This window comes from Crocodylus siamensis, chromosome 15, assembly GCF_052110815.1.
Source record: "Crocodylus siamensis isolate JL-2025a chromosome 15, ASM5211081v1, whole genome shotgun sequence".
NCBI lineage: Eukaryota > Metazoa > Chordata > Crocodylia > Crocodylidae > Crocodylus > Crocodylus siamensis.
The window spans coordinates 15,362,168-15,375,101 of NC_143409.1; the positions used below are offsets into that span (position 1 = coordinate 15,362,168).

At 42.6% G+C, this 12,934-nt stretch overlaps 1 protein-coding gene across 2 annotated transcripts in view; it reads left to right on the forward strand.

The window, feature by feature from the left end:
- The first annotated feature begins 3,270 nt into the window (after window positions 1–3,270).
- The window catches only part of ZFAND6 (zinc finger AN1-type containing 6), a 50,997-nt gene continuing 41,333 nt past the window's right edge, over window positions 3,271–12,934 (forward strand). Inside the window, exon 1 of one of the 2 annotated variants that reach the window (XM_090028953.1) lies at window positions 3,271–3,373. The gene's annotated coding sequence lies outside the window, so the exon portion shown is untranslated. Of the gene's footprint in view, window positions 3,374–9,566; window positions 9,661–12,934 lie in introns of those variants that run through there. The other variant, XM_090028954.1, reaches the window with a different exon arrangement.

Genomic DNA, 12,934 nt, shown 5'->3' on the forward strand with positions numbered 1-12,934 from the left:
TTGGCCTTCGAGCAGCAAATCCTCTCTATGTGGCCCGTCTTCTTGCAGGTATGACACTCCGCCTTCCTAAACCTGCACTTCCTTCATCTGTGTTGGCTGCCACAACTCAAATACTGTGGATTAACTGGCTTATGTGGTGCTGTTGGTGAGGGTGTAATATGCTGAATTTCCTGGTGGTGATCTGGTTCCTGATCTTTTTGAAGAAGTGGACATTGCTGGAGAATGCCTGGTGAATTTCTCACATTATGGGATACTGCTTCAGCTGGCAAGGCTTTTTCTTGAGGAGTAGCCACAGTCAAATTTGGTTCAGAGAGCAGACGACGTTGTGAACCCCACAGATGAGACGGTTGCAAAGCAGGCCATCCAGGAGAGCCACAAACTCACAAAATCGGCAAGGCAATGGAGCTCAGCCAGGTAATCTGCTATTGGCCTTTTGGTCCCATTTAAAAAAAAATGAAATCTCTGCAGGGTAACAGATGGCCTCGGGCAAAAATGTGCCTTTAGCAGGGCAATTAGTTCAGCATAAGATGTAGTGTTTGGTTATGCAGGTTCTGTGAGCGAACGAACATTGGCAAATGTTTTGGCACCACAGACTGTCAGGAGGATCGCGCGCTTCTGTTCAAGGGTTTTCAACTTTGTTGGCTTCCAGGTAATAGGGTAGCCTTTCTGCATAAAGAGTCCCAAGAAGCCGACTGGCCCCTGTCAAATTCTTCTATATGCCCCAGTGTGGCCATTCACAAAACATAGCTGGGTCTCATAATGGTATCCCACAATCTAGGGGGGACTTTTCAGGAAAGCATCCCATTCTCGTTGCCAGATGATAAGTTGTGAGTTCAGCAACAACACTCTGGACACTCCTGGGTTGAACTAACACGTCTTTATTATTATATTTCTCTGGAATCACATCCAGGGTGGATCTTAACAATGGCCCTCAGTATACGTATGCAGAACTTATACTTGTTCTGCCTCTGACTTGACCTGTCCAGTCCTGTGGAGGAAGAGGAACCAGGAAAGCCCCTGGCTCCTCGTGGCAGAGAACAAGGAGTCCCCAGTGCTGCAAAACTGCCACAAGCAAACTGAACCCTGCAGGGCTGAACATGAAGCCTTTGGCCTTCATGGGACAGTGCAAGGAAAACACAGTAAGACACAACACCGCCGTGCTTTTCTATCTAAAAATTGAATGTGCAGAAAGAAACTTATTCTTAAAGAGAAGTAAGTAAGCAAGCAAGCAAAAGCACCAACTCACTCAATATCTATTTCATCTTTAGCCTTTTGCCCCTTCTTAACAATGTCCTGAACAAAACAAAAAGTCTTCTCTTCCCACTGGAGATTTCAAGGCAACTTTTGACCTTCTGTATCTTCATTGACTTATTTCTGACCTTTTGTCAGATTTGAGCATGGTTGACAGTTCCTGGTTCTCTCTAATCACACAACTTTCTTTTTTTCTCATTTTATTTTATTTCAGCGAGGTTTTTGATATTATCAATGGCTCTATCTGGGATCACCTCTTTTGGTTCGATTTCTGCATCTTTAATAGTACATTTCCCACATGTAGTGTACAAAGATTTACACTAGCCCTGCACTAGCTCACTATTATTCCAAGAACCCATCCTTGGATTTTTCTTCATATAACTTCAACCTTGAAAACAGCTCACCGCACCGCTGAGGCGTACAATGCTCATTCCAAGTCTTCCAGGGACAGAAGCCCAGGAGTCTTTGTCTCACGTTTCTCTCCACCATCATGCACTTGACTCAGAAACTTCTCTTTCATTTTGGTGGGTCTCTGCAGGAGGTCTGGGGGGACATTGCTGCAGGAAGGTGACCTTTCACATCCACGGGTTCTGCAGCCATTGCTGGTCATCCTAAACTGGCCAAATGATCTGATCCCACCCCTTACTGCTCCTTCCCTCTGTGCAGCCTGCCACTTCCATTTGCTCACTACAAACTTTTTTTTTTAGAAACTTTTAAATAAGGATGCAAAACAGAGACAATCCTGGGGTGGAACCGAAATTGTGGGAACTTGACCTCAGATGCTCACAGTTTCCTGAGAGGAAGGCAGCTATTCCACAATGTACTGCAACCTTTTCCCACAACATAATGTGCCAGAGGAGGGTAGAGACGGGCAAGGCCTATCCTGGACGCAGTACGTGTTTGATGTTAAAAACTGGTGCTACACTACCCGGCGAAAGGAGCCGGCTGAGAACTCACTCCCTATTTTGCTGGTGAAATGTTTGAGCGGGTATTTCTCCTATCCAAGACTGTCTGTTGTAAACACCTGGGATATGACGTTCCCAAACATTTTAGACTCCAGGCACCCCTTGGAAAATGCTAGGTCTCAGTTGCCACTGACTTTTTTGATTACAAAAATATTAGAGCGGTTCTCCTTATCTCTCTCTTGTCCTTTCTTGCAGGCTCTACCTCCTTCCCTTGGCTAGCCACCCAGGCACTTGCTCTTTGGCTTGTGCCTGGGTTCTTCTCTCTGGGCTTCTGCCCTTTCCCTCGCCTGCCTTCAGGCCACCGCCTCACTCCTCGTCTTCGAATCCCACCCTGCCTTTCTGCTCTCATCCCAGCCGCCTCCCAGGCAGCGAGGCCATGCTCTGCGTGGAAAACGCTGCATTAAAAAATGGCCTTTATTACCGCTCTATAAAGAAGTGGTAGCGTTACACCCAGGCTGGCTCTGAGGGGCTGTTATTATACCCGGAGAAGTACAAGAGAAGCCAAAGCAAATTCCTCTGAGCTTCGCACATGGTTTTTGGGATAGCCTCACCCAGGCAGCACCCGTCCGGGCGCTCGGAGACGCGGCCCAGGCCGGGGGGTGGAGGGGTTTCCAGTCTTGCCAACTCATGTCGTTGGGTGTTGCGCTTAAAGTCCCCGCTTTGGGCAGGTGAAACCCGTAGCTCTTTCTTTTACCTCAATATATAAATATATATTTAAAAAGAGCTAAGTTTTTCACCTGCCCGAAGCGGGGACTTTAAAAACAATGCCAGCCATCGTGAAAGTTGGCAATCCTGGCTTTAATACAGCTCAGGGGCAAATCTGGGTGCCTTGGCCAATGGAGGGTGCAGGGAAACTGAGTCACGGCCTCTGCCATTGCTCTTATTCCTGACGTCGCCTCATTGACCCCCTGGCGGGCGCTGGCCCTTTAAATCCCCCCCCACCCCCTCCCAGTTGTGTGGTTTTTGTCGTCGCCGGCCGCCCTGTAATAATTAGCGCCCGGAGCCGGCACCGCCCTCCCGCCCCCCCGCCGCGCTCCGCCAATCAGCGCCCGCCCGCGTCACTCCCGGGCAACGACACGGGGCAAGGGGGGGAGGAAAAGTTTAGTGAAGAGCGAGGAGCGCGGGGCCGGCGGCGGCGGGAGCGGCCCCGGGGCCAGGTGAGCATGGGGGTGCGGGCCGGCAGGGACCCCCACTCAGCCCCCAAGACGGGAGGTGCCGGGACATACCCCCGCCCCCGAGCAAGTCCGGACTTGAACCGCGCCTGCCCCGAGCCGCCCTTGTTCCGGGGTGGGGGGCGCTCTACGGGCCCGACACTCGTTACATGTATGGTGGGATCTGGGCTCTCTCCCTTGTGCTTGGGGGGGGTGTGTGCTGTATAAAACCTTGCCACACGTTACATATGGTGGGATCCCAGCTCCCTCCCTTGTGCTGGGGGGGGTTGTGATCTAAGAATGTGGCACACGTTACATATATGGTGGGATCCAGGGGCCCCCCCTTGTGTCTGAGGGGGTTGGTGCCATAAGGCCATGGCATGCGTTACATATATGGTGGGATCTGGTCTCCCTCCCTTTGCCTGGGTTGGGCCCAGCTCTAGGTTTCTGCTCTACGTCACATGTATGATGCAATGCACTGAGCATTCATGCTATAAAGGAAGAGGAGCCACATGCTCAAAAGTAACTTTCCTGTGATAAACGTGACTCTCCGGCTGTAAAAAAGCCGACCGGCTAGAAATTCAGTGTTTGGAAACGCGGAACAACTCTGTTGGCTTGTATGGGGCTTTGATTTGAATGTGTGGCATGGCCCCTTGAGGGTGCTCCCCCCACACCCCTTTGGTGCCTTGGCTCCTTGGCTCCTCCTAGGAGCTGTCAAGCTCCCACCAGTTCTCCCAGTCCGTGTGCGACTGCCCTCCCGTTGCCCTCCTCTGCGACCTTACCGTGCTCCTTCACCTGTGGTGTCACAGAAGCTGGACCTGTGCCAGCCTCCCAGCCCTTCTTGTCCTGCCAGCTTGTTTCTTCCAGCGTCTGGATCGCTTTTATAGCTGTCCTTTGAATTCCCCCTTGCCTGCTTTTGAGGTGCCCAGAAAGGATCTGCCTGTTAGGTGTGGTTCCCCTCCCCTCCAAGAGGAGGGCTCTGCTGTGTGCCTACCTTCAGCAAAAACCTCTGTAGGGAGCTTTGCTTTGTTGGATGCCTGTGTGCTTTTATTCCAAGCCTCCTGAGAGAGTAGAATGAATCCTAAATGCCTTTCTGCCTATTTTTTTTCTTATGCTTTCAGGTCTCTTCCTATTTCTCTTTAAGAGCAATTCATTTAGTGTATTATGCATGTGGAAAATGATTTCAGGTTTGACTTATTTTTGCATTCAAAACTCAGATGATATTAGGTATGAAAATGTGGCCAAAAATTGTTTAAATTTCAGTATCTGCCTTCTTTTTTAAACTCTCAACAAATGATTTGCCACCATCGCTTTAAAGTTATCTGAAGAGGACAGTAATTTTAAAGGTCTCTTGCAGTGATGGTTAGTACTGGTAAAGGCATCTCCCATGCCTATGTAAATGTGTACTTTCTTATAATAACTATACATTTTATAAATTGTTAATATTAATGAAAATACATAAACTTGTGGCTCAGTTTTCTCGGCTGCAACTGGGATATACAGTAGTTATGCATATGGTTTTGAGGACTATTTCTGAATGTAGTGTTACACCCTCTTTTGGCTTGCTTGTACAGACTTACTACAAATTCAGTTTCAGTGTATACAAAACAGCAAGGGTTCATAGACCTTTCCACTGAATTCAGCCACTTCAATCACACTATCTCGTACTACTTATCTGGTATCAACAGACCCTCCGAGATGTTTTCTCGTGGTCTGTGGCTAAAGGAGGTGATGGGTGATACCTGCTTTCAGCTGTGCCATTCTACAAGGTTTGGCCTCTGGTCCCAGACCTAATGAATACCAGCATGGCAGCCCCCTGGGAGCGTCTGGGAATTACAAAGTACAGGAAGTGTCATGGTCATAAGTGTGCAAACAACACTCTGCTCTGTTTACACTTCCCAGAAGATCATCCCTATATTGGAGTAAAGACGAATTGAAGGCAATTTATATCCCTCTTGCCAGCAGAGGGAAAGAGTTTGTTTGCTGTCCTGTCAGTGGAGACCTTAAGCTGGTTAACTTCTGGTTTTGTTGTGGACTTTCCCCATAGCATCTGTTGCAGAATTGCATCCTCCTTCCTGTGACCCTGAAAACTGAACACTCCCCTGTCTGATGAAGACCCGGCCTTGTTCACATGCATGTTTTGTCCTCTCCGGACTTGATAATTGCATTCCATTTACCTTGGATTGACAGTGTTAGCCCCCTCCCCCCCCCCACCAGAAAGGCTTCAAGCTTATTGGGTGCCCTTCACTCTGCTGCTGCTCTATTTACAGGGTGTCTGTTGAATAAAGAGTCAGGTTCAGGGTCTCTCCACACACTCCATGGTTATGGTTTCAGATGCCTGAAGTTCAGCCTGTCTGGGACCTTGACTGACATTAGTGGCATTGCTCTGGAAGTGTATATCACTATGCTGATTACATAGGAGATAATGTGTTTTCTGATGATGATGTTCACATCTATAGATCTAGACGCATACAAAAAACCCCACAGAACTTCCAGCTTGAAGTGCAGATCCCTGCCCCTTGACCATGCTTTCCCTGTAGCAACTTGCTAGCATGCCTGGAAGAAGCAAACTCCACATAATCTCATACAGCTAACTAATGTCAGAGGGGTATAAAAGACTACCTGATTGCTATAAATCATTTATTTGTTCAGGGATATGCTCTGATACTATACCCATCACAGTGATATAAGAATGTGAACACAATACTGGGGATTATTGTTCCAAAAATACTGGCATGTAAGAAATAGCCACAGTGTATGTTCGTGTTGTCTAGATCGAGTGAATAATAGCTATTTGAAGTTGAATATATCTTTTCCAAGCAGAATTTAGTAGTACATACATACACCATTTACAAGATTCCTGGAAGTAAACTTGTTTACATCAAGTTTAAAGGCAGGACTTTATGTCAACAAGCCTTTCCTCAAAAAAGAGAGAGAGAGAAGTGGGAAACTACATGTCTTCTTCTCTCACCCTTTTTTAATAAAAGACTTGTTTACATCAGGTTTAAAGGCAGGACTTGATATCAACAAGTTTACTTCTAATTCTGCCATTCTACTTAACAGTATAAAAAGGTTACAAGTTAGAGCTGTAATTCTTAAATTCTTCCTAGTGCTGGCACACTTGATAGCCATACAGGCCAAAGTCTCTTCTCCTTAATAGGCACAGCATGAGTAAACTGTAGTTCTCTGTATTGCTTTGCTACTTATTAACCTGAAGAAAACCTGTAATGTGTGTAAGAGTGTTGGAAAATCGTGCAAGTTGTCAAAGAGCTTTTGCAGTTTGCGTGTGTCCATTGGGAACTGGACTGAGACTAGTGTCTTTTAATCTAAATGGCAGAACAGCCATGAGAGAATAGCTTTTGATCACTGGTCTCCAAACTGGACATAGAAGTGAAGGCTCATTTCTTTATCATCTGAGCTATTGGGTCTTCTAACTCAGTGTCTTTTATAGATTTAAACATTACAGCATAAATGGACTTCTAGATCTACAATTACAAAAATCAAAGGAGACTAAAGCACTTCTGTTGCTGTCCCTAGTGCAAAGTGGCAGTGGTAGTGGCAGTAACAGGAGCTAAGACTTGAATCTTTTGTTTTAAGCTTGCCCTTGTTTAGAGCTTCCCCAGTTAAGTAATAGATTGCAGCTATGATCACTTTTTACCCCCTGCTGTTTCTGCTAGCATTATAAGAGAAGCAGAGGTATATCTTAAGTCTTCAGAAGCTGAAATAAAATGAATTTCTCAAATCTGGAATGATTCAGGAAAACACCAAAATGGAATGAAACCTGTGAAATTAGTTTCTTTCATACTGCTCTTCAGCAATCCCTGAAGTGGTTTTCTAGGAGACAGGACAGTGACTTCAGTAACAAAATCCTTCTAAATTTTTTACCTTGAAATTCAGGTGTGTTCACGCATGAACTTGGTGATGAGGTGACAGGAACTAGCTGTGAAGTTTGAATCTGAGTTAGATTCTGATAAACTCCTTAAATTTGGAGGGGTGTTTACAAGGGTAGCTAAATATTTTTGGGGACACTTAAAGCAAGTAGTTCTCCACACCTTTCCTGCCCCCTTGCATTTCTTATGTGATATGAGCTGGAATATCCAAGTAACTGGCACAAGTGGCTGCACTGCTGTGGTGGTATAAATATATGAGGATTGTGTAAAGCTCTCTGGGTTTGTTCAGGAAAGGTACCATGTGAATACATATTATAAAACAAGCAAGCTACTAAACTAGTTTTAGAGCGGGAGACATTCCTCTTTTCCAGAGTGGCTTTGGTGGTAAGAATTTCTGACTGTTTGTTGTTTTCCCAGGCCATTAAACTTAATTCATTCCACATTGCAGCTTTGAAATTTGTCCCAGGTATTTCACTGTGACCCTTAATAAGTCTTACTCACATGGTGCCTTGTTTGCATGAACTGTGTTCTTGCCATTGATTACTTAGATTGCATGGCACTTCCTATGATTTAATATCGTCTTTTGCAAGCATAGCAGCACAATTGTATCCAGGTATTCTTACTAACATCATTAGTGTAGTGCATTCAGTTTCCTGGATTGTTGAAGTTAGGGCTTTAAAGTGATTCTTAGTTAACCCTTCTTAAAGTTAGCCCATTTCTTGTAGTACCCTTTGCTTATGAATGTGATGTATGTGTATTGCCATCTATTGAACCTTGTATTTTGCTGTGACTGTTCCTCTTATTTGCTGTGAGTTAGCCATAATACAAGATCTTCAGTGGCAAAGTACTTTAGAAGGGGTACATCTATGTTTCTAGTACATGCTGGAGGTTCTGCTTAGCCTCTAACGTAAGTGAAATAGGCATCCATTTAGGAGTGTATACTAGACCTTAATTGTGCTTGGGGGTGGGAACTGGGGAGCTGCTGTAGTCTGGAAGGGAGAGGTGAAAACCTGAGGTCTATCTATGCATCCTTCCTGCTCCCTTCTGAGTTTCAAAAACAAACATGTTTGTGCTGATAATCTATAGCCTGTTTCATTTTTAGGTTTAATGTCTTGCTCACTATCACTGTTCCCATGAAAATATTGCACTGCATTAAATGTGCAAGCTTTGTAGCTATGGTGGCACTGAAATACTTCCATTGTGGTGGCATGGACTTGTCTTGTGGGGCTACTTCCCTTTTGCACTGGATGGAGTGGGTCAGAAAGAAGTGGTATTCCTTAAGGGGTGCCTGGGAGTGCATGTGTTCCTAATGAACTATGGTACCAGATACCTCTATACTGTGTTTTAATATATTTTTCTAAATTCTAAACTTTTCACTTGTGTAGACTTAGTTGTAGAATCGCTCACAAGGTTTGCCCTTACGTTAATTAGGTTGTGTCCAAGAGCTTAATTGGGAACTGATCCAGTGTTTTTTTTGTACAGTACAGTTACTAAGAATAAAGATCTGCTGCATGAAATACTGACTATTAATATAGTTGGATTTAATTACCAATTAAAGGAAGCATGAATTTTAGGTAAACAAAGTCTGAGTCAGCAAAAAAATAGTTTCTCTGGCACAAGCACAGATCCTTATAAGATTAAGATCCTGGTTTCCATAGCACAAACTTTTTTTGTGCTGAATCATGTCTTGAATTAGCAGAAGAAAGCAATTTTGAAACTGGCAACTTCATGATTTTTAAAGTTAGATAACTAATTCTTATCTTTTGAGTTCTGTATAGTGTACTCAGTCTTTTGCAGTAAGTGCACAGCAAAACTAAACTACATTTTATTGCATTGGTAAAGCAAGTAGTAGTTAAATTTTACATTAAAACTGAATTCTTGTCAGTTCACTTAGATTATTTAGTCCTTTAGTAATAATTGGGTTTGAAAAAAAAGGGTATCTGTACCATTATCTGCATGTTTTTAGGTAAATAATGCCTGATGTACTTGCAAGAGTTCTTTGTTCAAGGTCTAACATGGCAAAATCTAAGCTTTTCTTGTTTGGTTTTACTGGAGGGTGCTTAAGCTGTGTCACTTGGTAATGAAACTAGTCAAAATCTTGCAGTTGAACGCTGTAGTTTGGCACAACTACACTCATGTACTGTTTCTTTAAGAAACCAGCTTGCCCAGGGTGTTTTAACCTGCTGAACCTAACCTGCTAGCAAGGAAAAGTTCTTTAAATAATGGATATTAGGTTTTACCAATCGGAGGTTCCATCTTCCCTAAAAAGGTGGAGTTTTTTCATTCCAGCCAATGGAGGGGAAGGAGGTGGGGTTTGGTGTTCAGGCTAGGTTGCTCTGGAGTACAGCTTCAAGTGAAGTTAATCTGGGGTGAAGCAAACAGAAAATTGTGCAGATTTTGTTGGTAGGATTTTTTGGTTCTAATCTTGTTGTGTTGGTTTGACCCTTGTCGGCACTTAGGTTCATGTGTGTATCAATTTCTATTCGTTGCTTTGTTTTCTGATGCTGGCAGAATATTAACATTTATGCAGGGAAGCAGAACAAAAGGGCTCTTTAGACAGGAAATAAGGTGTTGAGAGATTCAAACTTGACTGAGTTTTTCTTCCATTTATTTGTAGTTGAACCCCCCTATTTTTTATTCAGAAAGGTCAAGTTGTGCAACAGTACGAAGGAGCAAGAATGGGAAAATATTGAGGATCGAACTGTTTTCCTTTTAACATTGTGTAACTCTGAAAGCTTGCTCTTTTTTTTTTTTCTTTTTTTTTTTTAACTCTAACTTCTCTGATTTCTGATGAGACTTGAACTAACTGAATGTGACAGTTTTGATTGGATTATTTAATGATAGCATTTGCTGCAAAGCATTCGGCTTAAGTTAATGTCTGTGATTATGACCCTGAAAAATGCTACACTATTTTTAAATTTTATTTTCCATCTGTGTATAGTTAACAGCAAAATGAACATCTTTTGTAGGTTTTCTGCATTTGGAACACTGTGCAAAAACGTTTAAAAGCTGACTTTAATGCATGCTAAGAATTGTGGGGGGGTCTTTTAATCCAATTTCCCAGAATATTTAGGACTAATAGAGGTTTGGGTTTTTTATTTATTTATTTTTAAAGCAGACAGGAGAATTTTAAAATTTTCTTCACTGTTTTGTGACTGCTGCTCTTTCAGCTGAACATGGAGCTTTTTTCAGAATGCATCAGTGCATCTCTTAAATCCATGTACTGCTTAAGTATAGTTTGTTTTGGTAGCTGGGGTTGAAAGGTGGGGTGGGGGCAGTTAGTTCTGACCCATGTTTTTGGCTATTTGGCCTTTCTTTGACTTTCCTTTTTTGTATCATACCTCTTCCAGTGGTTACAGGCCTTCAGGATAGGACATTGTTGAATTAATCAAGAGGGAGTTTTCTTAGGTAATATAAGCTATTTAACACAATCTCTCTCTCACTCACTCCTTTGTCAGAGAGCAAATTTACATGACTGGGCCAAAAGTGGGTTTGGAAAACAATGTCCCACTTTTTTTTCCCCCTGCCTGCTCCTCCTCTCCCTTCTGCACCAAAACAGTGTCTGTAAACACATACATGTTTCCTGCTTCCAAATGCAGAAGAACACCTCCATGCACACCTGCTCATGGGAATTGCAAAGAAAGCTTGTTATGTTATGGACTTTGATATTGAATTCTAATGCTTAACTACTGGGTGGGTGGGTGGGGGTGTGTGTGTGGTGTATGTGTGTATAGCAGATACCAAGATATGGCTGTCCATGGAGGTCTGGGAAATAGAAAAGCAGATATAGAAAATTGAGCAGGATCATCCAGGTGACTGCAAAACAGCCCAGTAGGCCTGAACTGCAGGTATTTAAAGATGTGGTTAATATAGCACACTTCACCCGCTTTCATTTTTTCCGTTGCTCCATTTTGTCCTTCCCCTCCCCAGGCTTTGGGTTACTAATGCTTTAATTTTATCAAAGTACATTGCTACTGTGGCACCTCACTCATGGTTCAGTATTTTATAGGTTTACGGTGTTAGTATACTACTACATTTTATGTGGTACAATTTTCAAGTGCTTCCTTCATTTTTGGAAGTATGAAGTTTAAAAGTCATGCATCTTTTTATAAGCTTATAAATAATAAATTGAGGGATGTAGGCATATTCCCATGTGAAATTACGTATTGTACATATGCATGAGATTTGTAGTTGCAAACTTCTACATGTTTGTTTACTGTTAAATAGAAAGCTGCTTTTACTTAAACTTGGAAAAGTCTGCTGAACACATCAGCTAACACATCAGCATTTCAAACTATAGATTGAACTAAACATTCTTCTAATTCTTCCCTGTATTTGATTACCTTGGCTTGTAAAATATATTATGTGGGATCGATTTGCTTGATTTATTCAACTTGGAGGTCAACTGCTGTAGTCTTTAACCACATGTATACAATTTTAATGCAAACTGTAGAAAGCAAATCTTCCCTAAAGGATAAATATACCACTTTGCTGGCAGGAGAACTTCTAAATCCAAGATCTAGCGAACATTCTTGTTTGCATTCAAAACTGTAGCTGGCAGACAGGCTGTTTCAATATGCTGATTTGTTGTCCAATAAGTCCAGTAGAAACTTTTCTCTTACACAGAGAAGTTGCAGATCCTGTATAAATTGAGGCATGTTCTAATTCACTGTGTGGAGATTTATTTATATCCCTCAAGAGGCATATACATAAGTGAGGTTTCCATTGCTCAAAGGTATAACTTTGAACTTACAGCCATAGAACTAAATCATACTTCCTTCATCCACACAACCATAGGGATGGTAAAGATCCCTGGTATGATTCTTCTAACACTGTCCACATTAAGGAAAAATCTGGGGTTGATATTGGCTAATGCTTTCTAATGAAGGAAAGGGCAAAGTGTTTGTATTGGCAGAAGCTTTGGTTACTGGTGCTGGGTTGCTTATGAATGACAGGGGCAAGGGCTGGAGATGCATACTTCATACACCAGAAACAGGAACTCCATGTGTATCTGTAGCCTCCTATGGTATGGAGCTGTATTGTGGGAGGGTTTGGTGATCTGTCCCGTGATGTTTACACTGTAATAATGTTGTGTAAAAATAGGCAGTTAATTAAGTATGACCTGCAAAAGGATAAAAATAGCTTGGGTCTGCTTATGCTCTGAGATGCATTTCACAAAAGCTTTGAAAGGTCTCTTAAAAATATGTATATATGTATGTGTGTATGTATAATGTGATCTATATAGACATGCACATGTATATCTACATAGATATATCTGTGCTTTTTTTTGCCTTGAAATATCAGGAGTATTAAGTCCTGCCCTGTTGTTAGATGTCTCATGTGTTATAAGCTTCTCAGCCATTAATTTAGGGGGTGGGTTTGGTATATTTTTAACAGATTTCTTTTTCCAATTGTTTTGGGCTTTTGAGACTAAACCAGGAATAATAATAGTAAAGAGCTTTAAACAGTTTAAATCATTTCTGCTATCAGTCAGATTTCTTTCGTTAGTTATATCACAAGTTCTTCAATACAGAATAGATGGTCTTGTTTTTTTTGTTTATTATTATTTTAACACAGTTGACTTGCATGTTATGCAGAAGCAAAATGAGTTGAAACTTAATTCCTGCCTGCCACCCTCTTTCTCTGCTCCCCCCCATCCCCACCCCCCCCCCCCCAA